Raw genomic sequence first — 26,290 nt, forward strand, 5'->3', positions numbered from 1 at the left:
TGACTGGTGGTAAACATTCCTCAAACTACTGTTAGCAGGAAGCAGAGATGCAAATTATAGCTTTATTTTTAGGCCGAAGACCATATCAGATGGTTTCTACATATCCTTTCCTGCTGGGTACCTTGGGTAACTATTTAGTGACTTGACCTTGTTAAGACGCTGTAATCATAACCCATTATTCTTTCTAAAAGCAATCTGGAAAAAATCCCAGAGCCCAATTAACGTTAAGAGAGGGAGGGAGGGAAAGCAGGGGCGCTGGGCAAGAACCATTCAGAGCAATTTTCTCTGTCGGGGAAGCACTTTATATCGAACAACTGTTCTGTTAAACCCCAAGGGCGCTCCCGGGGGAAGGCCAGAGCGCCTGCCCAGAGCTCTCAGTGGGTCCGCAGAGCATGGCCCCATCTCAGAGTCACAGGGGCATCTGTCTAACATGAAAGATTACCCAGGTTATTAGCAAGCACTACACGGCATTCAGGGTTTCCAAACTGCCACACAGAGGGAAGCCATTAAGCCAGAAAACAACCAGCCCAGCGCAAGGAGCTGCTGATTTGACAAACACAAGAAGTCCCTGGCTCCCCGAACACCGCTGCGCCCAACTACAGGCCTGGGCAGGACACAGCCGCCTCACGTCCAGGGGCAAGGGACAGGGATCACCACTCTGCTTCCAGATACCTGGCATTCCAGATTTTCTGGAAACACAGGTGGTTCCCATCTCCAGCTTAGCACATACAAACTCAGGCCAAGCAAATGCAAGTGTGGTTAAGCCTTGCAACCGGGACACGTACTGGCCCAACCCACCATCCACCCCGTGTGACACCCTCTCCCTTGTCAGAGCAACACCGCAGAGGCAAGTACCAACAACCAGCCCTTCTGGCACTGTTCTCGTGGCCCTGCAAATACAGCTTTTATATTAAGCTCATGTTTCTCAAACTTTTTTTTTTTAAGATTTTATTTATTTGACAAAGGGAGCACAAGCAGAAGGAGTGGGAGAGGGAGAAGCAGGCTTCCCGCCAAGCGGGGAGCCCAATGCAGAGCTCGATCTCAGGATCCTGGGACCATGATCTGAGCTGAAGGCAGACGCTTAATGACTAAGTCACCCAGGAGCCCCTGTTTCTCAAACTTCTAACATCACTTTCCCCTTTAGGGTAAATACACAAACTCATTCAGCCCTTCCCAACAGCCCTAGATTCTGATACTTGATCCTCTACTGGGTAATGGCTCCACTCTGAAAATCACTGCTACCTCCCACATAACCCCACCAGCCAAGATTCAGCTGTATTTCCTGTGAAGCTTGTACTACCAAAAAAATATGGATTTTTAAACACCTAAAAATTGTACCTAAATATAAAACTAGGGATGCTTGGGTGGCTCAGTTGGCTGAGTGACTGCCTTTGGCTCAGGTCAGACCCCAAGGTCCTGAGATAGAGTCCGGCATCAGACTCTACTGATTGGGGAGCCTTCTTCTCCCTCTGCCTGCTGCTCCCCCTGCCAGTGCGCGCTCTCTCACAAATAAATACAATCTGTAAAACTAATAATAAATAAGTATAAAATTTAAAAATTTTTAATTATTTATTTATTTGACAGACAGATCACAAGTAGGCAGAGAGGCAGTCAGAGAGAGGAGGAAGCAGGCTCCCTGCTGAGCAGAGAGCCTAATGTGGGGCTCGATCCCAGGACCCTGGGATTATGACCTGAGCAGAAAGCAGAGACTTTAACCCACTGAGCCACCCAGGCGCCCCTAAATTGTTTTTTAAAAAGATTTTATTTATTTGACACAGACAGACACAGCGAGAGAGGGAACACAAGCAGGGGGAGTGGGAGAGGGAGGAGCAGTCTCCCCACCAAGCAGGGAGCCCGATGCGGGGCCATCCCAGGACGCCCAATGACTGAGCCACCCAGGAGCCCCTAAAATTAAATTGTAATACTGCCTTTGCTTTTCTAATTGTACAACGACCATGACCTCTAACAGGTAACCACACTTCTGAAGAGGGAATGGCCATCCCCTTCCCTGACACCCGATGAACCCCCACTGCTGACTGGGAACGGGGCTGACTGGGAAGGCTGGCCGGTGCTGAGGAAAGGGCGGTCCCCTCTCCCCGCGCCAGTTCAGGACCCATTATGCCAGGACTTGCTATGGGGACTCTAAACTCTTGACAGAGGGTAAATTAAGGGCCTTGCTTCCACAAAGACAAACTCAGAATATGTGGGACTTGGTGGCATCTGCTCCGTCTCCCAGCACCCGCCCCCGCCCTCCACCCCCCCCCCCCCCCGTGCTCCCGGACCTGGCCTGAAAGGAGGCCCATATGTTGCCCCGCCTGCCCTGTCAGGTTCAATAAACTCACTGCTGGGGTGGGACTGCTGACTAACTGGCTCCTCACAGTCAAGGTCGCTGACAGTACCTACCCCACAACCTTGCTCTCACAGGGCTGTAAATCAAGTCCGGCAACGGGCCTGGCGAGTGGTGATTCCTGGCCTTTCTGAGTGCAACTAACTCAAGGTCAAATATTCTGCGGATCTTCATGAAATAATCATTGTACTTTGAGTGCTTGTTAACTGAGAAACTAAAGGGCAAGACCACCATGGAAGAAAGCGTTTCCATTCCACTAATCACAACGGCATCTATCCGTACTTGAGAAGTAACGAGAATGAGAAATGTCCTCCAATATACAGAAGATCTGTGGGTTCAGACAGCTGGGCAGGGACTCCTAATCATCACCGTCCCCTCTCAGGGTCAGTGGGCCCTAAATCAGGAAACAGACACACGGAAAAGGCAAAAGCACTTCCCAAACGCTGAATGAGCGTCTCCCCTGTGCCGGTTGTAGGTCTAACTAGAGCTACGAGCGTCGTGAGGAAGACAGGTCATAAGTATAATACATAAGCTCACAGACTAGGCGCTGTGAAGAACGTGAAACAAAGTGTGACGTCAAGAGGCAGAGGCTATTTAATATTTCAGAAAACAGTCAAGGAAGGCCTCTCGGAGGAGGTGACACTGAAGCAAGGACCTGAATGAAGAGCAAGCCATGCCACCATAAGCCCAGGGGCCATTGCAGGCACCGAGAAGAGCAAATGCAAAGGCCGTGGGGCTGGCGTGACCTTGACAAAGGGGCTGGCCTGCCTGGAGAGGAGGAAGCCAGCAGGAGAATGAGAAGAGTCAGCACCAGCGGCTGAGATCTGCCGGGGTCTTAGAGGCAAGTCGGCCTCTGGAGTCTTCCAAGTATGCTGCGGTGCCCTGGCAGACTGGGTGCAGAGGAGCGATGGCCGGCGGGCAGGAGGGCGTAGAGGGACACTGGGGGAGGGGCAGGGATGGAGGCCCAGCGCTGGGGTGCACGTGGTCAGAGCCGGAAGCTGCTCGGGAGAGCCAACAGTGAGCTGATCAAGCGGAGGCATGTCATGAGAAAAGGAGTTGAGGACAACACTAAATTGTTGGCCTGAGAAACTGGCTGAGCACAGGCGCCGTTTGCTGAAGTGAGGAATGATGGCGGGCGACGGGAGGGCAGGGCGCACAAGAGTTCTGCGGGGCCAACACAGCTGAGACGTCTCCAGGGCTGGTGGATGAGGTCACAAGATGGACCGAGGTCCCCACGGGAGCAAACACTGGACCCAGAAGAGGAAACAAGAGCACCCAGGGGCTCGGTCGGTGGTTCTGGCTCAGGTCACGAGACGGAGCCGCACGTCGGGCTCTGCACTGAGCATGGAGCCTATTTAAGATTCTCTCTCTCCGTCTTCCCTAACCCCTTCCCGGCCTCTCAAAAAAAAGAAAGAAAGAAAGAAAACGAAGAAGAAGAGGAAACACCAAAAGACTCCGATCCAAGGACACGCATGTGAATCATCGGGGCTCCAGTCTTAGCCAGGCGGCCTCAGGCAAGCTTCTCCAAGTTCGAGACCGCTCACCCGTTCAGCAGGAAACCACCACACACGCCAGAACTGGGACGACCGAAACAACAGGAAGTACTGCACGAATCCTGGCAGAAGTGGAATCACACATTACTTGTCTACCAGAAGTCTGACGGACACACAGGCAATCAAAACGGGAAAAAAAATGAACTAAAACAAACCAGGTTATCCTAAGTGCACCCCCTTTACTCGTGAATCCACGGCCCCTCTTCACAGCAGGTGGAGAAAAAAGGAGGAAGCCACAGTCTGGTCCAAAGTGACCACAGCCCTCGGACTTTGTTCCCGTCTGGCTCCAAACGTCTGCTGTGAGGCCTTTGTTACTGTGTCACTTGGGGCAGAAAGCCTGGGGAGAGTAGCCCATTGAAGTTAAATATGGCTAGACTCAGGGGGCGCAGCTGCACATCTGGTGGGCTACAGGACGGAGCCTGGTGGACACTGCGGAGCGCTGCCTGAGGCCGGTGCCCTGCTGGGAGCCCCAGCTCCCCCAGCAACAAGGCCAGCTCTGCCTAAGTGCACCCCCGGCCAGGACCTGCCACTGGGGAGCAAGTCCCAGATGCTGTCAGCACCTTCTGATGACTTCTGAGGGGGTGCCACCCCCAGGAAGATAGGGCACCTAGCCGCGTCTAATAAGACGCAGGAACAAGGGTGAGAAGGATGTTCAGAGGAGGATAGCATAAGCCCCGGGGCGTGCCTGAGAGAAGACGGTGTGTGAGTGTGGAGACCCGGTGGAGGGAGGAACACGTGGGGAGACACGGGGCGGAGCCGGGCACGCAGGGCCACGCCCACACGCCAGGACCCAGCGCTCACCTCCCCCCATGTGCCCCACCCCACACACCCCACACATGCTGGGAGCCTGGGCAGGGACTTGGGCAGGAGAGGGCCATGGTTAGGCTCACATTTCAGGAAAGTCACTCCGGCCGCATCAGTATGGAGAACAGACTGGAAGGGGAAGGATCAGAAGCAGAAAAAGTAAGTTAGAAAGTCCCACGGTGCTAGACCCTTGGGATGTGAAAAGGGGACAATGTCACCCCCAGCTGGCACCGGGAGGGTTTGGCTGGTGGCGCAGGATCTGCCGCACGCTCACACGACCCATTCGGAGCAGCTGTGCTAACGGCCCAGCAACTAAATATGATAATATCCTTTGAAAATTCTAAGTACCTCTTCTTGGAGTGGCTCAAAGTCCCTTAACAACAAACAGTACCCGACCGTTCCCAGGGGAAGCTGGGCCAGGTGGTTTGTCCGAAACCATAAACCCAAGCCATGAAACCCTAGCTCATAAGCAAACAAAAAGTTCATGTCTCTGGACATACAAGAGATGGGGGGGGCGGTGGGGCTCAGAGAAGCAGGGCAAGCACAGGAATTCATGCATACCATTTCTGCATTTTGTTTTACCACTTATAAATGTTAGCTATTCAAGAAACTAAGTGAAAAAAAAGGAAGGGAAGAAAGAGAGAAAGAAACTGTCCCCAAAGTCAGAGCTTCTTCATTTCTATTTATTATAAAACCTTGAAGACATTTTCTACAAGACCTGATGACTCAAAACTTCTCAACAGGAAAAAATTTCTCAGAAGGGAAATGGAAAATTATGGTAATTTGCACAAAGAATGTGTCACCAGAGAAATGTTCATGAGCAGAAATTCCTTACGGGGACAAAACTGAAAATCCCCTAGACGAGCAGCTGGCAGCCTCTGCCAGCCCCAGCCGAGCCGCTCGGATGTAGTGAGCGATGAGGCACGTGTGTGAGCGCGCACACGCGCGCGCGCGCGCACACACACACACACGCAGTTCTGCACGCAGCCCCAGGGAGCTGACAAGATCCTGGACCCAGTTACCTCTGCTGCCTTGGCATCAAACCAAAGCCAGTCGAGCACCTTGCACAAGAGGATATAACCCTCTGCACCTCACTTTCCCCGCTGTAAAATGGGGGTGATGACACCCGTTCCCACCGCATAAAGCAGCCATGGCCACCATCACTCCTGTTTGTCACGTGTGAAGCCACACTAGGGATACTGGTGAGCCGTAGACAACAGGGGAACTGAATGCTGGAACCCCTGCCCTTTTAAAAATGGGCGGTGAAATCTTATCAGTCCCCCAAGACAAATGAAGCTTTAGCCTAAAAGCAGACCAGGCAAAGGCCTGCCAATGGCAATGCTGACTCTACTCAGGGGTAACCGAAACACAAGACAGAGGTGCTCAGCCTGGAGGGCAAAAGCCTCCTGCTTCCTACAAGATTGAGGACTGGCTGTTTGGAGGTGAATGTGTCTGGACTTGAAGGCAGCACACGCGTTTCACATGGCTGACTTTGACTGGCCTTGCTTCCTCCCCAGGATGGGTGACTGCTAAGTCCCCTCCCTTCCAGGGAAGACATAGTAAGTGTTAAATAAACGATTTCATTAACATGATCGCCAGATTGCAAATGCGCGCATCTGAAGTAAAATAGATCCCATGCGCCTGACGATAAAAACGACACCTTCACCCAGCACACTTTTTCTTTGAAGACTCCCTGTACTGGAAACTCTGAACAGGACCGACACAGAATGTGTATCTATACAGACGGAGGATGTATACAGCAGAAGCCAACGTGAAATTGTATACTGACTACCCCTGATAGGATTAAACTGAAAAATATTTAGTGAGACTTGACTGGGGAAAACTAAATGAGTGCAAGGGTATTTCGGAGGAGTATTTGGGGGGAGCGCACAAACTCACGTTAGGTCTGGGTAAAGAGCAGTCAGGGACGCAATATCTCAACTTCCCAGCATCTTTAAAAACTGCTGGGCTCCTCAACTCCAGCGGCTGCAGTGCAGCTCTAGAACAGTCCCTGGACAGGAGCCCTGGGAGTTAAGATTAAGGAAGCTCAGGGCCCCGGCTTGCCCTTGCCCTTGAGCGAACAGTGCTGGCCGGCCTCCAGCCCCTCACATCCCCTCCACCTGCAACAGCCGTGAATCAGCAAAGAAGCCGGAAGCCTTTGAACGGACCACTTGCCTCCCTGGCGGGTTTTCAGCCAGTGACTTTGAAGTGAGAGCGTCTGAGGGAAACTTGGAACGCACCCCCAACTGCTGCCCGGCTCCCGATTCCCAGTCCGAACGCAGGTAGCCTGAGAGAGAGACAGAAACAGAGACAGAGACAGAAAGAGGGACAGATGGATACACAGACGTATAGTGGGCCAGAGACGGAAAGAGTGCGTGCATGGACTGACTGTAAGGCATGCAGACCAGCCCCCAGGGACTCCTTGGTGGGACCCCAGGGAGGAAGGCTTGGAACCTGAGCTTAATTCTTAGTATGAAAGGCTGGTCAGAAATCTAAATGGGGCACCTGGGTGGCTCAGTGGGTTAAAGCCTCTGACTTCCGCTCAGGCCATGATCCCAGGGTCCTCGGATCGAGCCCCACATCGGGCTCTCTGCTCAGCAGGGAGCCTGCTTCCCCCTCTCTCTCTGCCTGCCTCTCTTTGTGATCTCTCTTTCTGTGTCAAATAAATAAATAAAAATCTTAAAAAAAAAAAAAAAGAAATCTAAATGATCTTCCTCTCTCCGTCCTTCCCTCCCTCCCCCTCCTCCTCCTTTCCTAAGTCATCTCCACACCCAACACTGAGCTCACGCGCACAACCCCGAGAACCCCGAATCAGGAATCACACGCGCCCCCCGACTGAGCCAGCCAGGCGCCTCTCCTTGCTCTGTTTCATTCATATGACCCTCATGGTCCCACCTTCCCAAAAGTTAATACAAATTTGGCGTGAATATTTATAGCCTATGTTGTAAATAAGGGTTAGTGGTCTGGCTATACAAAAGGCTCCTCGCACAAACAACCATGAAAAGAGATGTCCCCAGAAGAGCTTGCACTCGGAGGCACCTGGCCGGCTCAGTCAGTGGAGCGCGTGACTCCTGATCTCGGGGTCGTGCGTTTGAGCCCCATGTTGGGGGTAGGGAACACTTAAAAAAATAAAACCTTAAAAAAAAAAAAAAAGAAAAGAAAAGAAGTTTGTACACAAAAGTTCGTGACAGTGTTACTCGTAATAGTCAAAGGTAGAAAGAACCCAAACGTCCATGTACTGACAAATGGGTAAATAAAACGTGATCTGTCCATGCAAGGGGATTCTGGGACATAAAAAAGTAATGACACATGCTACAACACTAATGAGCCCTGAAAACACTGTGCTAAATGAAGCCAGCCGAAAGACCACACGTTACATGATTCCATTTGCATGAAATGCTCAGAACAGACAAATCCTAAGGACAGAAAGCAACTGTCGAGAGCTGACCGAGATGGAGGGGGGAGTGACTGCAGATGGGTGGTGGGTTTCTTTCTGAGATAATGACAATGCCTTGAAAATAGTGGTGAGAACTGCACAACTCTGGGAATATGCCGCAAGCCATTTAACTGTACACTTTAAATGGGTGACTTGTGCACAACGTGAATATCTCAACAAAGCTGTTACAAACAATTAGTAAGAAAAAAAATCTCCCAACAGCAAAATGAGTCAAAGAAATGAAGAAGCAGTTCATAAAAGAAACATCAGTGGTCAATATATTCTGTATGGGAAAAAGATGTTCAGCCTGACTAATAAAAAAATATAAAGTGGGGCGCCTGGCTGGCTCAGTGGGTTAAGCCTCTGCCTTTGGCTCAGGTCATGATTTCAGGGTCCCGGATTTGAGGCCTGCATCGGGCTCTCTGCTCAGCGGAGAGCCTGCTCCCCAACCCCACCCCCGCTTTCTGCCTACTTGTGATCTCTTTCTCTCTGTCAAATAAATAAATAAAATCTTTTTTTAAAAAAAGAAAAGAAGTACAAGATACCACTTCCAGGATCAAACTGGCAAAAATCTAAAAGACAGTTTCCACCCTGGGCCAGGGCGTGTTCAATGAAATGGTACCTTTGTCTAGACGGCAGCCTGCCCACAGGAGGCAAAGTTGAATTCATTTGTTCGCTGGGTAAAAGCTAATGCTTGGATGTTGGTAACTGATCCGAGAACCCACAGTGCAGATGCTATGGTTTCCCAGTCTGATTGGGGATTTCACCCAGCTGGAGGGAAACTGGGAGTCCTGGGAAAGGGCTGTGGGTAGGGCTGTGGGGCTGCGTGGCTGCGCCCAGAGAAAACACAGCCTTGCTAATACGTAAGTGCCACCCTGTGAAGCAGCGGGAGGTTACAGAAATCAGAGGCTCTTTGTTTCCGAAGAGGTAATGGGAATGGCTGCCGGGGCTGCCTGCAAAGGGTTGCAGGCTACAGGCTACTTCATCCATCCCAGCAGTGATCCTGTGGAAAGGCTCCCCAACGGCCCCCAGCTGGCAGATAAGCCAATCAAGCTTAAAGGGGTTGTCAGCAGACCTAGGTAGCACTGACACACCAGATTCAAGGCCACGTCCAGATACTCTAAAAGATAAGAACTTTCCACTTCAGAAAAAGACAAAAATTTCCATAGACAAATAGACAGACATGGAATACTAGGCTCTACAGATCCTTAGCTTGTCCCCAAAGGGCAAATTCTCTTTCATTAATTGGCACTTACCCACACCTTCTCCTTATACTAATAAGGTTACAAAACATCTCATAAAAGCCCTAAGTGGACATCACTAAGTCTTCATTCAAATCTGTTTCCAGATGAAACACAAAATTAAGACTCAGAAACATCTTGATTTTCTGGAGGCATGGCACAGCAGGTACCCAAGCCAAGTCTCAGAGCAAACATCTACAAAGGCTGAAGAGGACTTGTGAGACAGCTTTTAAAATGCACCAAAGAACTGGCAAGTCAGTAAGGAACACTGAGGGGTCAAACAAAGTCAAGCAGAGGCTGGAGTATGGAGAGCAAGTGAAGCTTTGAGGGTGGGCGTCAAAGCCATCTGCAGGACAGAGCAAGCAGGGGTTCCCTCTCCCTCCCAAGGGCAGAGGTCTTATGGGAGTGCCCTCCAGAATAAAGCTGGGGCCACAGAGAGTTACAAGTCAGTGGGGAAAAAAAAAAAAAAAAAGACTGCACAGAAAACTGTCTATATGAAATCTTGGCATCAAATGGGAGGAGGGTAAAATCCCTAGATGGCCCCCAAACAGATGAGAGCCCAAATTCACACATCATAATGATTAAGTCAGGCAGATACACTTCAGGCAGATAAAAAATGATGCCAGAATGAAAGTATTAAATGCAAAAAGGGATGAGATCTAGTCAATAATAAATGAGTAAATCTAAACAATACTGAGCTAATGATGTCTTCTAAAATTTTAAAAAGAACTAAAATACCCACCTACAGAATAAAAGGAAGGAGTGATGGGAATTAAAGTGTGCTAAGATCCTTAACTGAGAGGAGGGTGTGAGAGACTAAAGTTAGACTTTGGTAAGTTATATAAACTAAGAGATATACCATGTTCATGGAAGGTTCAATATCCTAAGAATGTTAATTCTATCCAAATTGATGTGGAGTAAGATGAAAGCAATGCTAATAAAAGACTGCAACAATTTTTATGGAATTTGACAAGCACAATCTAAAGTGAAGATAGGGCGCCCGGGTGGCTCAGTCCTTAAGCTCAGGTCATGATCCCAGGGTCCTAAGATCAAGCCCCACATCAGACTCCCTGCTGGGCAGGAGGTCTGCTTCTCCCTCTCCCACTCCCCTTGTTTGTGTTCCCTCTCTTGCTGTGTCTCTCTCTGTCAAATAAATAAATTCTTAAAATAAAATGAAGATGGAAGAGCAAAGGGCCAAGACCTTACCAGATGCCAAGAAACTGTTACATAAAAATTTAGTCATTAAGTCAGTGTGATATCAGGACAGAGATAGAGAACAAATGGTAAAGAGCTCAGGAACAGATCCACACATTTGTGGACACTCACTATATTATAATGGTTACTGGTGACATACACAGATCCACAAGAAAGGGATGCATTTTTTCAATAAATAGTACTAGGACAATTTGGTACACTTACTAAAAAAACAGAATGAGCTCCTTACCTCATAATACACACAAAAATAATCTTAAATGGGCTGAAAACCTTAATGTAAAACACAAAATCACAAAATGTTTGGAAGACAATACTTAGGGGATTACCTTTATAAACTTGAAGTAGAGATGAAGTTCTTCAAAAGGAACGTAAAGCACTAACCATAAAAGAAAAACAGTGATGAACCTTAAAATTCAGAATTTGTTTAAAAAAAAAAAAAAAAAAAACCTCCAGTGAAAATACTAGCCATAAAATGGAAACAGGGAGTTAAAGCACATATAACTAATGAAGGATTTGTATACAAAATAAAAACCAAAAACAAACGAGAAGTCTATATACAAGAAAAAGACAACGGGAAAGGAAGCTGAACAAAAGATTTAAGCAGCTGTTTCACAGAAGCTGAAGCCTGAGTGACCAATAAGTATATGAAAAGATGCTTAGCCCACTAATAATCATGAAAATGCAAATCAAAACCACATGAGATATCACTCCCATCAGACTGCTAAAAATTTTCAAGTCAAGTAAAACCAGAGTTGGGAGGATGTGAAACAAGCAGAATTGTCAGTTCAACTGTGAACTGGGGAAAGCATTCTGGAAACAGTCAGGCATTATTTGGTCGAGCTGAAGCTCGACCCAAATGTGACCCACTCCTGGGTCCACACCCTGCAGACGTGGCATGTGCGTTCCAGAAACGTCCATAGCATCACTGTCTCAGCAAATACCGAAAACAATCTAAACGTCCGTCAGCAAGAGAAAGGACAAATAAATTCTCTTGCAATGGGACATATCCGTCTGAGAAAGCCAAGTGCAACTATGGGCACCATGGATTACCCTCCAGAACACACGCCAAGCCAACCACATAAGACACCAAAGGAAACAACGCCATTATGTTAAGTTCAATGGCACGCACAATGAGACAATACATTGTTTGGGAATACGAACACACATGGTCAAACTTTACAGAAAGGCAAGTCAGTGATAAAAGCAAAACTCCAATGACCTGGGGGTGAGACGACCAGGATCAGGGAGGGGGCGTCCAAAGCTAATGGTAACATTCTTACTTGTAAACTGACTGCTGGGCACATGGGTTTCCTTGTATCTTTATTCTTTATACTGTGCATGTTCCTTTGTATCTACTCAATATTTAACAACTTACAAAATTAAACAATGTTCTTTCTGACTTGAAACAATGTTTGGAAGCATGAACTTGGGCAGCGTAGTTACAGTGAACCAGGAAAGTCCGTGACCGGGCCCACGGCCGCCCTGGGACTACCGGAATGAGAAGGGCTTCACCCACCAGGCTTCGGAGCCGGTGGAGACACAGCTTCCCGCTGGGCGGCAGCGCCTCCCATTCGGGACAGGAAGGTGGCCTCTTGGTTGAACAGTTCCAGCATGGGAAGTGGTGTGGGTGGGGTGGGGAGACGGGCTCCACGGCCAGGGCTCTTAGGATAAGAAGCTCGGTGCTTTTCTTTCTTTTTTGGTTTGTTTTTTTCCCAGTTTTACTGAGAAATAATTGACACACATCACTGTGTCCGCTGAAGGTGAACTTGGATGGTTTGAATTCCCATGTGCTGTGAGATGATGACCGCGGCAGGTTCAGGCCATTTCTCATAGGGACACAGAAAGGAAAAGAAAACATATTTTTTGTGATGAGGGCTCGCAGCATTTACTCTCTCGACAACCCGCCTGGATGTCCCGCAGTGTCAGCTCTCCTCACCAAGTCCTCTGGCAGGTTTCTGATGCTACAACAAGACTCACCACATCTGCTTTCTGGCCAGTCCCGCCCGCCCTCAGCTGGAACTCCCCCTCCGAGCTCTGCCTGCAGCCGGCTGTGTAGACAGGAGTGAGCAACTCTCCATTCTAAACAGACCTTTGGCTTTCTTCCTTTGAAGCTCAAGGCTTCAGTCTCCAGTTCCCCACCAGTAGGCCTGATTCCCTGAGCCCAAGCCCTGGATTCCTGTAGAAGCGGTGGTGATGACATGAGGGAGTAGCCCTTGGACTTGAGGTCAAGCTGCTGCTGGCTCCAGCACCTCTGAGAAGGCCAGGCCCCCGTGCTGACACTCAATACACATGCCTGCAGACAACCCAGAAACCCCTCAGTGCTGAAAGGCTTCCTCTTTGACCTTTATTATTTCAGTCATCTAGAAACTGTGACGGGCAAAAGGAGATAATAGTCTCGAAGACAACATGTTTTGGGCACACAATGTATTTGAAGTTTTTCATTTTCTCTCGGGCTGGGTCCCTCCCTTTTGTGGTGCCACCCTGCCGAGACACGATGTCTGGGAGTCTGGGTCCCTTCTCACCACCACCCGGGCACCACCCTTTGAGGAATTCCGGGAAAGAGTGAGCCTCCTAGTCTTTTACACAGCAAACTGGCCGCACCCCGAAGCCCCGCCCACAACCGCTGCCCTCAGACCCACAGGGGCTCCGCCCATGCAACCTAATCAAACCATGTGACTCCTTAAAAACGGTCTTCCCAGGACAACACAGGGACAGACCGATGGACAGAAGAGCTTTGGAAGGACCCGCAGATACTACTAACAGCTATCTGGGAGGGGAACTGCGTCAGGCACAGAAGCCAAGCGTTGTTTTTTTTTTAAAGATTCATTTATTTACATGAGAGAGAGAGAATGAGTCGGGAGGGCAGGGGGCAAAGGAACAGGGAGAGAGAATCTCAAGCCGACTCTGCACTGAGCGCTGGGCCTGATGGGCTTGAACCCACGACCCTGAGATTACGACTTGAGTGGAAACCAAGAGTCACACGTTTAACCAGCGGTGCCACCCGATGCCCCTCCACGCTGCATTCTTCAGAACCTCCTGATTTGTGCACCTTGTGCATATCCCTCTACCAAACATTCTTCTTCTTCCTCTGCAAACTTTCTTGCTTGACCCTCTCAAGGGTCCTTTTCTCCTAACACCTAACACCAGTCACCAATGATGGGTCAAGGGCTCCAATAAGCACTTTTTCAAAAAAGATTTTATTTATTGGGGCACCTGGGTGGCTCAGTGGGTTAAAGCCTCTGCCTTCGGCTCAGGTCAATAAAATCTTGGGAGAGAAAAAAAGGTTTTATTTATTTATTTGACAGACAAAGATCACAAGTAGGCAGAGAGGCAGGTGGAGAGAGAGGAGGAAGCAGGCTCCCCACAGAGCAGAGAGCCCGACGCGAGGCTCGATCCCAGGACTCGGGGATCAGGACCTGAGCCGAAGGCAGAGGCTTTAACCCACTGAGCCACCCAGGCACCCCTCCAATAAGCATTTTACATCCATCACCTCTTCGATAATTCCAGCCAGTAAAGTTATGGGTGAAGTCATCAGTATCCCCACTTTGCAGCTGGGAAAACTGAGGCTTGGAGGCCGAGTATTTTGCCCAAAGGAACACATCCGATAAGTACAAGAACTAGTCCAAGCCCAGGGATGCCTGACTTAGAAGTACTGCGGGGTTCCAGCTGAGGATGATCTGATCCCAGGAGATGTTTGGCAGTGTCTGGAGATACGTTCCACCACCAGAGCTGTGGGTGGGTGGGTATTACGGGCATCTCTGGGTGGAGGCCAGGATGCCACAGCCATCCTGGAGTGCACAGGATAGCCCATAACAAGGATTTATGCAGCCCCAAAGATCAATAATGTCAAGGCTGAGAAACCATGCTCTACTGGAAAAAGACAGAAAAACCATCTCCCGACGTAAACGCTCATCGTCAGGTCACACAGCTCACCAAGTTTATGTCCACACTCCCGCCAGAAACGAGATCCACCATCAGACATCAGATCACCCATCCTGTCCTCTGGCGATAGCACGCCAACCGCACATCACACCGGAGTTCTGATCAGCCCAACTGCCAGTCCCCCTTCAGCCTAGCAAGGCTGAGCACCCGCCCTCCGACAATGTTTACTGAGCACCAGCTATGTCCCGGGAAATGAGGTACACAGTGGGGCTACCAGAAGAAATGATCCCCGGTCTCTGCCTGCGAGATGCTGGTGGGCCAAGAGGGAGACAAAGGAACCCACGATTATAATGGGAGACCCGAATGCACTGGGAGATGAGGACAGGGTGCTAAGAAATCAACAGAGGAGGAGCTCCGACCTCAGCAGCAGCGGGTAGCCAGGCAGCACCCGGAGAAGGCTTTCCAGAAGCATTTGAGCTTGTGGGAATTAAACAGGCAGAGGCAATCCTTCCCTTCCCAAAGGACCCTTCACCAGACCTTTCAGAGCATGCTCTCTGAGAATCCACAGAGGGACACCTTTCATCGGAGAGCTTGGTAGAACTCACAGAGCAGTCGCTGATCCCCTCTGCGCCATCTGGATAATTCCTGCCCTCAGGGAGGCCACAACCCGGTTTCCCTAGGGGTGCGGGCCTTCGTGGACTGCAGCCCTCGCCGGCCTCCCTGGCTTCGAACCACCCCGCGCCCCGCAGGAGGAGGTAAGTCCCCTTTACATGGCAAACCCTGGGAAGTACGCTCTTCATCTCTCAGGAGCCTCTAAACGATCCTGTGAGCTAGATGCTGTCGGCCCTGTCAGACAGATGAGGAAATGGAGGTACAACAGTGAAGTAACTGGCCCTCAGAGAGTCAAGACACGGGCAGGCAGGGATTCGCACTCGACACCAGAGTCCTCGCTGTCTCTGTCTGAGGAGCCCCGGATGGGTGCTCACTCCGAATCTTCCGGGCTCCGGCAGGGCCTTCCAGGCTCCGGCGTCCTTCTCCTTTGTGCCTCCCCCGCGCTGCTCCTTGCACTAGACTGTGATCATCCACATGGCTAAGAGCTCCCTGCGCCCAGCATCGAGTCTACATCCCCAGCACTTACCCCAGAAAACGCTGAATACATCCACGAGTCTGGACTCCCGGGGCCCAAGCAACATCAACCCACCCAAAGCCAGAGCAGCTCGCCTCTTCCACCGATGCCGTGGACTTTCCCCTGAGGCTGGGGCCAAGCCTCAGAGACAGCAATTTAGTCACACAGGGGACCCAGCAGGCTCTCTCAGCCAGCTTTCCCTCCAGCCTGAACAGTCATGATTCGTTCTTTTTGGTTGTACACCAGATGCTTATGTTTGGGGACATGCTGCACAAAAATATGTATCTTTAAACATTAGAACCTTAAAAGGTATGAATATGTGCTCCCCACTCTGTCTTTCCCTTTCTGCCAGATGGGGTGCATACACAATGGCAGGAGCTACAGCAGCCAAATTTGACCATGAGATGCAAGCCTGGGTTTGAGCAAAGAGAGCCACATGATCACTAGAACCCTGTTCCTGGATACTTCACAGAATAGAGCAGGAGGCCCTACCAGCTCTGGCTGCCCTCCAGACGTTCGATGAGAGGAGAGGAATATACTTCGAGTTTGTTTTGGCCACTGTGTTTCAGAATTGCTTTGCTGGAGCATGTTAGGTTAGGTTGTACGTGATTAAAACAAGGTGTGAGCATTTGCCCTAGTCTGGTCTTTGTTGGTAAACCAAGCATAAATGATGTAGCTGTAGCCACAATTTCCCAACCAAACTCAGATGTTGTCATTACTATATAACTTGAAAGAAAAAGCTATCTTGAAAGGGTGATCTGAGTCACGCTGAGCCTAGAGAAGAAGGACAAACAAACTGACCTCCTGGGTTGTTTCATCCTTGAGCATTACAGACATACCTCAGATTTCCAAGTAGCCCAGGCTACTCTTTTCTGACAGTGTGTCTGCGTAAACTCCAGCTTGGCTCTCTTCCTCCAGCTCATTACCTGAATCAAAGACACCCAAGCAGAAAATCTGATGAGAACCCGAAAGGCACCTGCTCCCTAAAAGCTGCCCTTTCACGCATCCAAGAAACACAGGCAAACCCGGAGCCCTGAGCCAAGAGCCTGGCACCATGTAAGCGCTCAGTACAAGTTTCTCTGCATCGTTACTGGCCTGCTGCATGCCAGACCCGGGGCTGGACACCAGGGACATAAAGGTGAGTAAACCACTCCCAGTCTCTACACTCAGAATACCTGCTCACCAAGAGACATAACGAAACATTAAAAAGCAAGAGCAACAAGACTGTGCCCAGGTTCCCGAGTTGCTACAGCATTAGCATCACCCCCGGGATGTCTCAGATGCCCTCGCTTCTCATTTCATACCCTCACCCTCAGTGACTACACCCCCCCCCCAACTTTAGGGACTTTTGATGAATGAGAACTGCTACCTCACCACTGGACGTTCCCCTGGAATGTCTTACAGGCACCACTTTCCACATGTTCAAAACTAAATGTATCTTCCCTTCTCACACCTGCTCCCCATCCTGTTCCCTATCACACTGGGTGGCATCACCACCCACCGGTCAAGAAGAGGAGGTCAATCCTGACACCTCTCTGCCTCTAACTCCCTCATCTAAGAAATCACCAAGTTCTGTCAGTTCTCCAAAACCTCTCTCTCCACCCTCTGCCTCTAACCTGACTGGAGACCGCCCTCATTTCTCGCCTGGATTACTCCAGGCCGGCTCGCTTCACCACATCCTTCACACAGCCAGGTGGTTATTCTAATCCCCTCTGATTCCTAAATGGCTTCCCATTAACCTAAAACTTCAAGTCCTTAACTAGGTTTACAAGGTCACCTAGGACCAGTCCACTGGCCAGCTTCTTTAGTCTTACCTCTTAGCTCTGTCTCTAGGCAAAAAACTTAATTATTACACTGGCCCCTAATCTTTCTCACAAACCCCATCTTCAACTGGGGAGTGTTTCTTGCCTCCACTCTCCTAAGCATCATTTTGGTCTCTGCTTCTTGGGGAGCAGACGCCTGCCTGGATTCGCCTAGACTGAGTGAGGTGCCTCTACTCTTTCCAAGTTTTCTGCTTTCCATCCATCCGGCCGGATCGTGAAACGAATAATCGCAGCAATGAACACAGAGAGCATTTACTTTGTGCCAGGAAATGTTCTCAGCACTTTATACCTACGGCCTTTTAGAACAACTTTAGGAGGCAGGTTTTATTGCTATGTCTGCTTTAGGTCTGAGGAAACTGAGGCAGAGAGCAGGAACCCAAGGTGCTTCAGAACACCACTGGGAAGCAGAGAGCCGGGACTCAAACCCTGGCTGCCAGGCTCCACAGTTCACACTTGAAACCACTAGACCAGGAGCAAGTCGGTCCGGTTCACTAGCTCTATCCTCACAACCTATCAGGTGCCAGGCCACCGTCTGCGGAAGGAAGGAATGAATGAAATAATCTCATACAGGGGTTAGTGTGGACCTCCCACTCTGCCAGCACCTCCTGGTTGTGGCAGGCCCATGCCCTCCGGCCCCGACCCGCTGAAGTGAGCTGTCCCGGCACCCCGTCACCCTGTGGCCGCAGAACGACCACCCGCCGCGGCGCGCGGGGGAGGGGGGGGGTCAAGAGACGGTGACAGCCAGGCGGCGGGGGCGGAGATGCTGCCAGCTGGGGTGTCACCCAACCCGGGGAGCGACCCGCGCTCCCTCGCAGGAACTGCGGGTCCGCTCGCCCCTTCCGCGTCCGCTCGCCTGGCGGCGCCCCCCACCCCAGCTGCCTCGCACCCTCCTGCCCCGTGGGGTCCCCCCAGTCCGGGTTCCCTTCCCATTCCACTTCCCTCCCCTCCCCCACACAACCGTCCCCGGCTTCCCGCCGCGCCCCATCCTTCGCCGCTTCCGCCCAGCTCCTGGGACTCGGCCAGCCCCGGGCGCTTGTTGACCCTCACCTGCCATGTCCCGGACCCCACTGTAGAGGGAGGTGCATCACGGCCGCGAGAAGGCCGGGGACGGCACTTCACAGCAGACAAAGGGCGCCGCCATGTCAGAGTCGGGCGGAACCGACCTCGCTGGCTTCCCGGCTGCAACTTCCGGCGCATGCGCAACGCTTGCGCTACCCCGAGGACCGCGGACAGGCGCATGCGCTCACGTATCCAGAAGTTCTGTATTACAGTACTTCTGCACTCAGAATTGTCCTCATTGTAACCCTTCCTTGGTTTTCTATTCCAAATATAACAGTAACAGCTTTCTCGCGTTCAGCGATTACTGTGTGCCAGGCACTGTGTTAAGCACTTTACGTGCATGATCTCATTAAGTCTTCTCGCTAACCATGGATCGTCTTTTTCTCCCCCTTTTTGAAGGGAAAACGGAGCCTCAGGAAGAGTAAATGAATTGTCCATTGTTAAGTGTCTTAGAAGTGGAGGAGCACAGACGTGAACCTAGTTGTGGCTCCCAAGTTGCAGATCCCCGCTTATGTTTTTCTGCCTCCTGAGCCAACCATTGCCCCATTTCCTATTTAGGGCAGATCCAGGATTAGCCTGCCTGAGAAGGAGGGTGCTGGGAACAAAAGTGTCTGCAGACTCGAACAGTCCTGTGGCCTCTTTCCAGCTTTGCAGCACCTCTACACCATTGACTTCTCTACTTCCTCACAGTTCGTGGGCTTTCTCTTTGCTTTACTCCCGATCCTGTTTATTTCCCAGGAGGGTTTGTTTTGTTTAGATTTTATTTATCTATTTGAGAAAGAGCGTGAGCTGGCTGGGGGTGGGGGTCGCAGGCAGGGGAGAGTGTATGTGTATGTGTGCAGGGAGCAGAGGGCCAGGGAGAAGCAGGCTCAATCCCAGGACCCTGAGATCATGACCCTGAGATCATGATCTGAGCCAAAGGCAGACGCTTCACCGACTGAGCAACCCTGGCACCTTCCCATGGGTTTTAATAACACTCTTGCCACCACCATGAACTTCTTTGGTCTCTTGTCTTTCTGTGACATGGATTTGGTAAGCTTTCCAACCCTCACTAAATCCAAGCACGCCTTTTCTCTTTGCTGGCACCCAAACAGCCATGCACAGTTGGACAAAGTACCCTAAGGGGCAGACTGTTCCCTACAAATTCATGATCGCTAGCCTGGAGAGGAACTTCAACAAATGTCGGTCTGGCCAAGTCACTCCTCTTCCCTTCACAGTCAGTAGGGACCCTAAAAAGCTCAGCAGCAGTTGATTTCACCCTTTTCTTTTACAGGAAAATCATAGCAAATCTGATAGGACCCCTCTTGTCCTCCTAACACAAAGGACACAAATACACCTCTGTGTCCTTCTGTGTTGGATGTAGTCAGCTCAGACTTAACGTCTATTCCTCCAGAATCTAAAAAGGTAAAATTCCATTTCCCAGACTCAGGTGCAGTTAGAATTCCAGATGCAGATGGATTCTGCCAGTTAGTAAGACTGGACGGAAGGAAGAAGGGAGGCAGTAGCTATTTGTCCTCCCGTCGTTAGCTGGTTGCTGCTGGCAAGCAAGGTCACGCAGATGTGAGGGTTTGCAGCAGCACATGGCGGCTAGTCTCCAGCTTCAGGAGTGTTCAGACACACCTGTGAGATGGTGACAGCCAAACTCAGCATTCTAGTGTGGGGGAACCAGCTTCTAGTCCCAAATTTAGACCCATGGTGATCTTGCCGGTGATATGTTGAATGCAATAATCTCGGGGATAACTTCTTGATTTCTTATCTTCCTGATTGTGGCAGAAGTAATAGCCTCTGGTTGGTGAGTTCTATGGCGTTCTGGGAGTCATATTACTAGAGGACCCTCTAGAGACCTTTCTTTCAACCCCCGTGATAATGTTAAACACTTAATTTTCTGTATTAAATCCCTTTCTGCTTAAAAAGAAGTCTGAAGGGGCGCCTGGGTGGCTCAGTGGGTTAAAGCCTCTGCCTTCGGCTCAGGTGGTGACAGTCATGATCCCAGGGTCCTGGGATCAAGCCCCGCATCAGGCTCTCTGCTCGGCAGGGAGCCTGCTTCCTCTCTCTCTCTTTCTCTGCCTGCCTCTCTGCCTACTTGTCATCTTGTCTGTCAAATAAATAAAATAAAAAAAGAAGTCTGAAGACAACATGAAGGATCCTTTTACAATGGAAATGTTCTGTACCTTGACTGTGTATCGCTGTCAATATCCTGGTTGTGATATGATGGTACTATAGCCTCACAAGATGAGAGCACGGAGGAAAGTGGGTGAATACGGGTGGTGGGATCGCTCTGTATTGTTTCTTACAATGGCTTGTGAACTGGGGTGCATGGGTGGTTCACTCAGTTGAGCGTTCGACTCTTTATGATTCTTGATTTTGGCACAGGTCATGATCTCAGGGTTGTGGGCTCTGCGGTCAGCACGCTCTCTCTCTCTTTCTCAACACAAAAACATGGGCACCTGGGTGGCTCAGTTGGTGAAGAGTCTGCCTTCAGCTTAGTTCATGATCCCAGGGATAGAGCCCTGCATGGGGCTTCTTGCTCTGCAGAGGACCTGCTTCTCCCTCTCCCTCTGCCTGCCGCTCCCGCTGCTTGTGCTCTCTCTCTCTCTGTTGAATAAATAAATAAAATCTTAAAAAAAAAAAACCCACAAGAACAATTGCATGTGAACCTACATTTTTTTTTTCAAAATAAAAAGTTTAAAGAGAATGCCCAGCAAGGTTTCTATTTCTGCAGGAAACTGACCTCCAAGGGGGTCAAGGCATTAAGGATATTATCACTTATCACAGTTAAGTATTGTTGCCTGGGGGAACGTGCCTAATAAAGATAGGCTTTAGTAGATGGAGTAGTTGCCACGACCTACCATTAGAGGAGGAGGACCGTAAGGACTATCACGTAGGCTGTCTATTTATAATTGCACTGAAGACATTCAAAAAGGAAATATTTAGGGTTTAAATTCTCAGCTCAAGACAGGACCAGAGAAACAAGGGCCATTCCTGACAACTCTAAAAACGTTATCTCCTCTCTTGTAGCTACAGGGCTTATGTAGCCAAAAATTGGACAGAGCTGATCCTGTGGACTGCTGAATTGTAATACAATTACAATAGAAGTTGTATTCACAGGCTGGCTAGGTGCATTGAATGGGAACGAGTGGCACTTAGCAATTAAGATGGGGGGTGTTTGGGTGGAGGCAAAAGACTAAGTTCCCTGACCTCTCCAAATCCAAAATTCAGTGAAACTCTTACCTTGGATGCAGCACCCTCTTTTCGTTGAATGAGACTGATCCTGCTTTCCTTGGAAAGCACGTAGGTCCTTATCTGAGGAAGTTACTTTGCAAAGAGATGCTGATTCCACTCAGAGATCATTATCCTTTATTGGTTTCCAGATCTGCCCCAGTCCAAAGTGCCCCAGGGAACAAGCACGTGGTCTGACCTAGAGGTGAATTACTGATTTAGGAAAGCAAGCAAGCAAGGAGGGGGAATTAAAAAGAAGCAAACCCCAGCTAATCCGTGTGCTGAAACGTAGAGAATATACCTGTAACTTAGACATGTTAAGTCTAAGGAAGGAACATAAGATTAAACTTGGCTGAATTTATAAATATTAGTGAACCCAAGAGACCCTGGGGTTTTTAACATCCCAGATCCAACAGCTGAGAATGGTTCTAACAGCACAGTTGGTTGATTGATAGTTGAGACCCAATAGTGGTCTTCATTAAATGAAGGTGAGATGCCAGAAATTCCTTAGAACAATCCAAAAGAGGAAATCTACAAATTCAGGCTAGGTGGCCAAGAGCAGGAGCTCAGTATACCCTGCTGCTGAAATGAGTGAAGGATGCTGGTTGCCTGATTTCTTACTGGTTGGGCGGTGGGGGTGGGGGGTGTTGCTGCAGTCTATTACTTCAGACCACCCCCTCCCACTCCTCCTCTCCGGTCCAATCCCCTCTCCCCTTAGCTGTCTGAGGGACACACGGGGCCCCTCACTGTCTCTGGAGTCTCCAGCCAAAACCTCACCCACCCCCTACCCTAATGTCCCAAAGCTCAGTTATCGTTTACACGTGGGTCTTTTCCCAACCAGGAGAACTTCAATGGTTGGCTAACTGTGTGGCTATAAACTTGAAAGGCTGTAGATAAACTGAAAAATGTCTATTTATGCAATTTAGCTTATCAATTTGATCACACACAGGTTGAAAATCATGAACTATGTAACAATATATTATTAACTTATAAATGCAACGATGTTTTCTTTGCCTGTTCGTCATGAAATGGTTTTCTTCACTCTTCACAGTCATCCTTCACATACACTTTTTAAATTCACGTCCATTCTGAAAATGTTATAAAGTACTAGATAGAATAGGGCATACTGGCTCGCTCAGGTGGTGGAGTGTGTGATTCTTGATCTCGGGGTCATGAGTTTGAGCCCCATGTTGGGCACAGAGTTTACTTTTAAAAAAAAAAAAAAAAAAGGAAAGAAGGGGTGCCTGGGTGGCTCAGTCAGTTCGGTGTCAGACTCTTGAGTTTGGCTCAGGTCATGATCTCAGGATTGTGAGATCCAGCCCCACAGGGGGCTCTGGGCTGGGTGTGGAGCCTACTTAAGATTTTCTCTATCCCTCTCCCCCAATACTCTCTGTCTCTTTCTCTCTAAAATAGATAAATAAATCTTAAAAAAAAAAAATAAAGGGGCACCTGAGTGGCTCAGGGGTTTAAGAGTCTGCCTTTGGCTCAGGTCATGATCTCAGGGTCCTGGGATAGAGCCCCACATTGGGCTCCCTGCTCAGCGGGGAGTCTGCTTCCCCCTCTCTCTCTGCCTGCCTCTCTGCCTACTTGTGATCTCTCTCTCTGTCAAGTAAATAAATGAAATATTTTTTTTAAAAAATAGAGGACTATATAAAATAATATAATAAAATATTAAACTAGATACAAATAACAAAATATTTTCTATTTGCCCACCATCCACATTCAACAGTTGTTTGCCTACAGATACTTAATACATCATCCTTTCTTTTTTCTTTCTTATTTTTTTGAGTAGGCTCCATGCACAGTATGGAGCCCAATGTGGGACTTGAACTCGCAATCCCAAGATCTAGACCTGCACTGAGATCAAGAGTCAGATGCCCAATCAACTAAGCCACCCAGGTGCCCCTGGGTGAATAAAAATAAAAAATACTGAAGTATTTTATTTATCTATTTACTATTTTTTAAAAGATTTATTTATTTATTTTAGGGAGAGAGCCACGAGGCAGGGAGGGGCAGGGGCAGAGGCAGAGGGAGAGGGAGAAAGAGAAACTTCAGCCGACTCTCCCCTGTGCATGAGCCCTGAACAGAGCTCCATCTCACGACGCTGAGATCATGACCTGACCTGAAACAAGACTCAGATGGCCAACCAAGTGCACCATCCAGGCACCCCCTTCCACGCTCCGAAATATTTTAAAGCAAACCCCAAGTAGGTCATTCAACCCTCCTATTGCTCAGCACGCAACTCTTACGTATCCATGATGTAAGATTTAAAAAAAAAAATCTTCTTTTTTAATAAAATCTTTTTTTTTTTTTTTTTTTTTTTAAAGAATGTCCTTTGGAATCACATCCTCTAGACCATCCCACATTCTGGATTTCTCTGTTTGCTTCCTCGTGCGTCATCTGAATAACTCTTCTCTCCTTCCATTTCCTGCAAATTCAAGGGAGAGGGATAAGTAGGTTCAGGTCCAACATTTGCAGTAAGAGCATGTTCTAGATGCTGCTGAGTCACATCAGGGCCCCCCTCAGTGGTGCTAAGATCAATAGCGGGTTTGGGTGGGAGCAGCCCGATTCCTTTTTTGGAAAGTTCCCATCAACTTCCCACTTAACAGTTCCTTCCTTTGAAGATCCTTGCCTGAATCAATGATTTCATTAGAGGTTGTAAAATGATGCATTTCCTTTTTTTAAAAAAATATTTTATTTATTCATTTGACAGACACGGATCACAAGTTGGCAGAGAGGCAGGCAGAGAGAGTGGGGAGGAAGCAGGCTCCCCACTGAGCAGAGAGCCGGATGTGGGGCTTGATCCAAGGACCCTAGGATCATGACCTGAGCTGAAGGCAGCGGCTTCACCGACTGAGCCACCCAGGTGCGCCCATAACATCCCTTCTTGATTCCAGGATCCAATCCAGGATCCCACAAAGCGTTTCATTGCCTTGTCCTCTTAGTCTCCTTCCTTCCGTGATGGTTTTTCCGTCTTATTTTTTCATGATCTTGACTGCTTGAGGAGCACCAGGCAGGTATTTGACAGAATGTCCTTTGGTTTTGTTTTCCCTATATTTTTCTTGTGGTTAGACCTGGGTGATGGCATTGGTGGGAAGCTGGGGCTTCCCCTTCTCATCACACGATCGTAGGAGAACAGGTGTCCACAAGTGCCCGGTCAGTTTTAAGTCAAATCACACAAGCAACAATATCCAGCTAGAATTTAATTGTATTTTCTTTGGCTTTTGCAGGGACTATCAGTTTTCTGTCACTGCTATAGCAAAGTACCACAATCTAGTGGCTTAAGGCAACATGTGTTTATTATCGGTTGGTCAGAAGCCTGACATGGGTCTCACTGTGCCGAAATTAAGATGTTGTCAGGGAGGTTCCTCCATGAAGGTCCTGGGGGGGGGGGGGGGAATCCCTTTCCTTGCCTTTTCCAGTTTACAGAGGCCGCCCGAATTCCTGGGCTCATGGCCCCTTTACACCTTCTTCAAAGCCAGCAATGACAGGTGAGTCTCACGTCCTGTCTCTGGCCTTTTTTTCATCAACACATCTCTTTCTAACCCAGCCAGGAAATGTGTTCCAATTTTAAAGACTAGTGTGATTGAATTGTGCTCAAATAATTCAGGATAATCTCTTCCTTTCAAAGTGCACACCTGTGACAATGTGATTTATCATAAGAAATATATGTTATCTGCTCTTTGTCCAATTCCTGGCACAGAACTCCTCTCACCCTTTCAAACTGCCCAGGTGCTGAGAGCAAGAAAGGTGTGTTTTGGGGGCGCCTGGGTGGCTCGGTCGGTTAAGCCTCTGCCTTTGGCTCAGGTCATGATCCCAGGGTCCTGGGATGGAGCCCCACATTGGGGTCCCTGCTCAACGGGAAGCCTGCCTCTCCCTCTTCCTCTGCTGCCACTCCCCTTTGCTTATGCTCTATCAAATGAACAAATGAAATCTTTTTTTTTTTTAAGGTATCTTTGGGGCACCTGAGTGGCTCAGTGGGTTAAAGCCTCTGCCTTCGGCTCAGGTCATGATCCCAGGGTCCTGGGATCGTGCCCCACATCGGGCTCTCTGCTCAGCGGGGATCCTGCTTCCTCCTCTCTCTGTTTCTGCCTGCCTCTCTGCCTACTTGTGATCTCTGTCAAATAAATAAATAAAATCTTTAAAAAAAAAAAAACATGATTTACTTTCCTTCCCCAGAAAAGGCACCTTTTGTTATGTATTAACAAGGTAACTTTTATTTTTAAAAATTTTAAAAGATTTTTATTTTTATTTGTTAATTTGAGAGAGAGAAAGAGAGAGCGTGAGCAGGGGGAGGAACAGAGGAAGAAGGACAAGCAGACTCTGCACCAAGCATGGAGCCCCACACGGGCCCAATCCCAGGGCTCCAAGATCAGGACCTGAGCGGAAATCAAGAGCTAAACGCTGCACCGACCAAGCCACTGGGATACCCCATGAGCTGGCTTTTTTTTTTTTTTTAAAGGTTTTATCTATTTATTTGACAGACAGCGATCACAAGTAGGTAGAGGCAGGCAGAGAGAGAGAGAGGGAGGCAGGCTCCCTTCTGAGCAGAAAGCCCCATGTGATGCGGGGCTCAATGCAGGGC

The 26,290-nt window shown here is 49.1% G+C and overlaps 1 protein-coding gene across 2 annotated transcripts in view; it reads right to left on the bottom strand.

Annotated features, from left to right (window-relative positions):
- Nucleotides 1–18,607, bottom strand: part of ZBTB17 (zinc finger and BTB domain containing 17) — a 31,782-nt gene extending 13,175 nt beyond the window's left edge. For both annotated transcript variants that reach the window (XM_045063813.1, XM_045063812.1), the window contains exons 1-2: nt 18,475–18,607; nt 16,444–16,530 (exon numbers count right to left, since the gene is read on the bottom strand). The gene's annotated coding sequence lies outside the window, so the exon portion shown is untranslated. The remainder of the gene's footprint in view (nt 1–16,443; nt 16,531–18,474) is intronic.
- Nucleotides 18,608–26,290: the final 7,683 nt, after the last annotated feature.

The sequence above is a fragment of the Mustela putorius genome, unplaced genomic scaffold (assembly GCF_011764305.1).
Source record: "Mustela putorius furo isolate JIRA1106 unplaced genomic scaffold, ASM1176430v1.1 tig00003853_pilon_pilon_pilon, whole genome shotgun sequence".
Taxonomy (NCBI): Eukaryota; Metazoa; Chordata; class Mammalia; order Carnivora; family Mustelidae; genus Mustela; species Mustela putorius.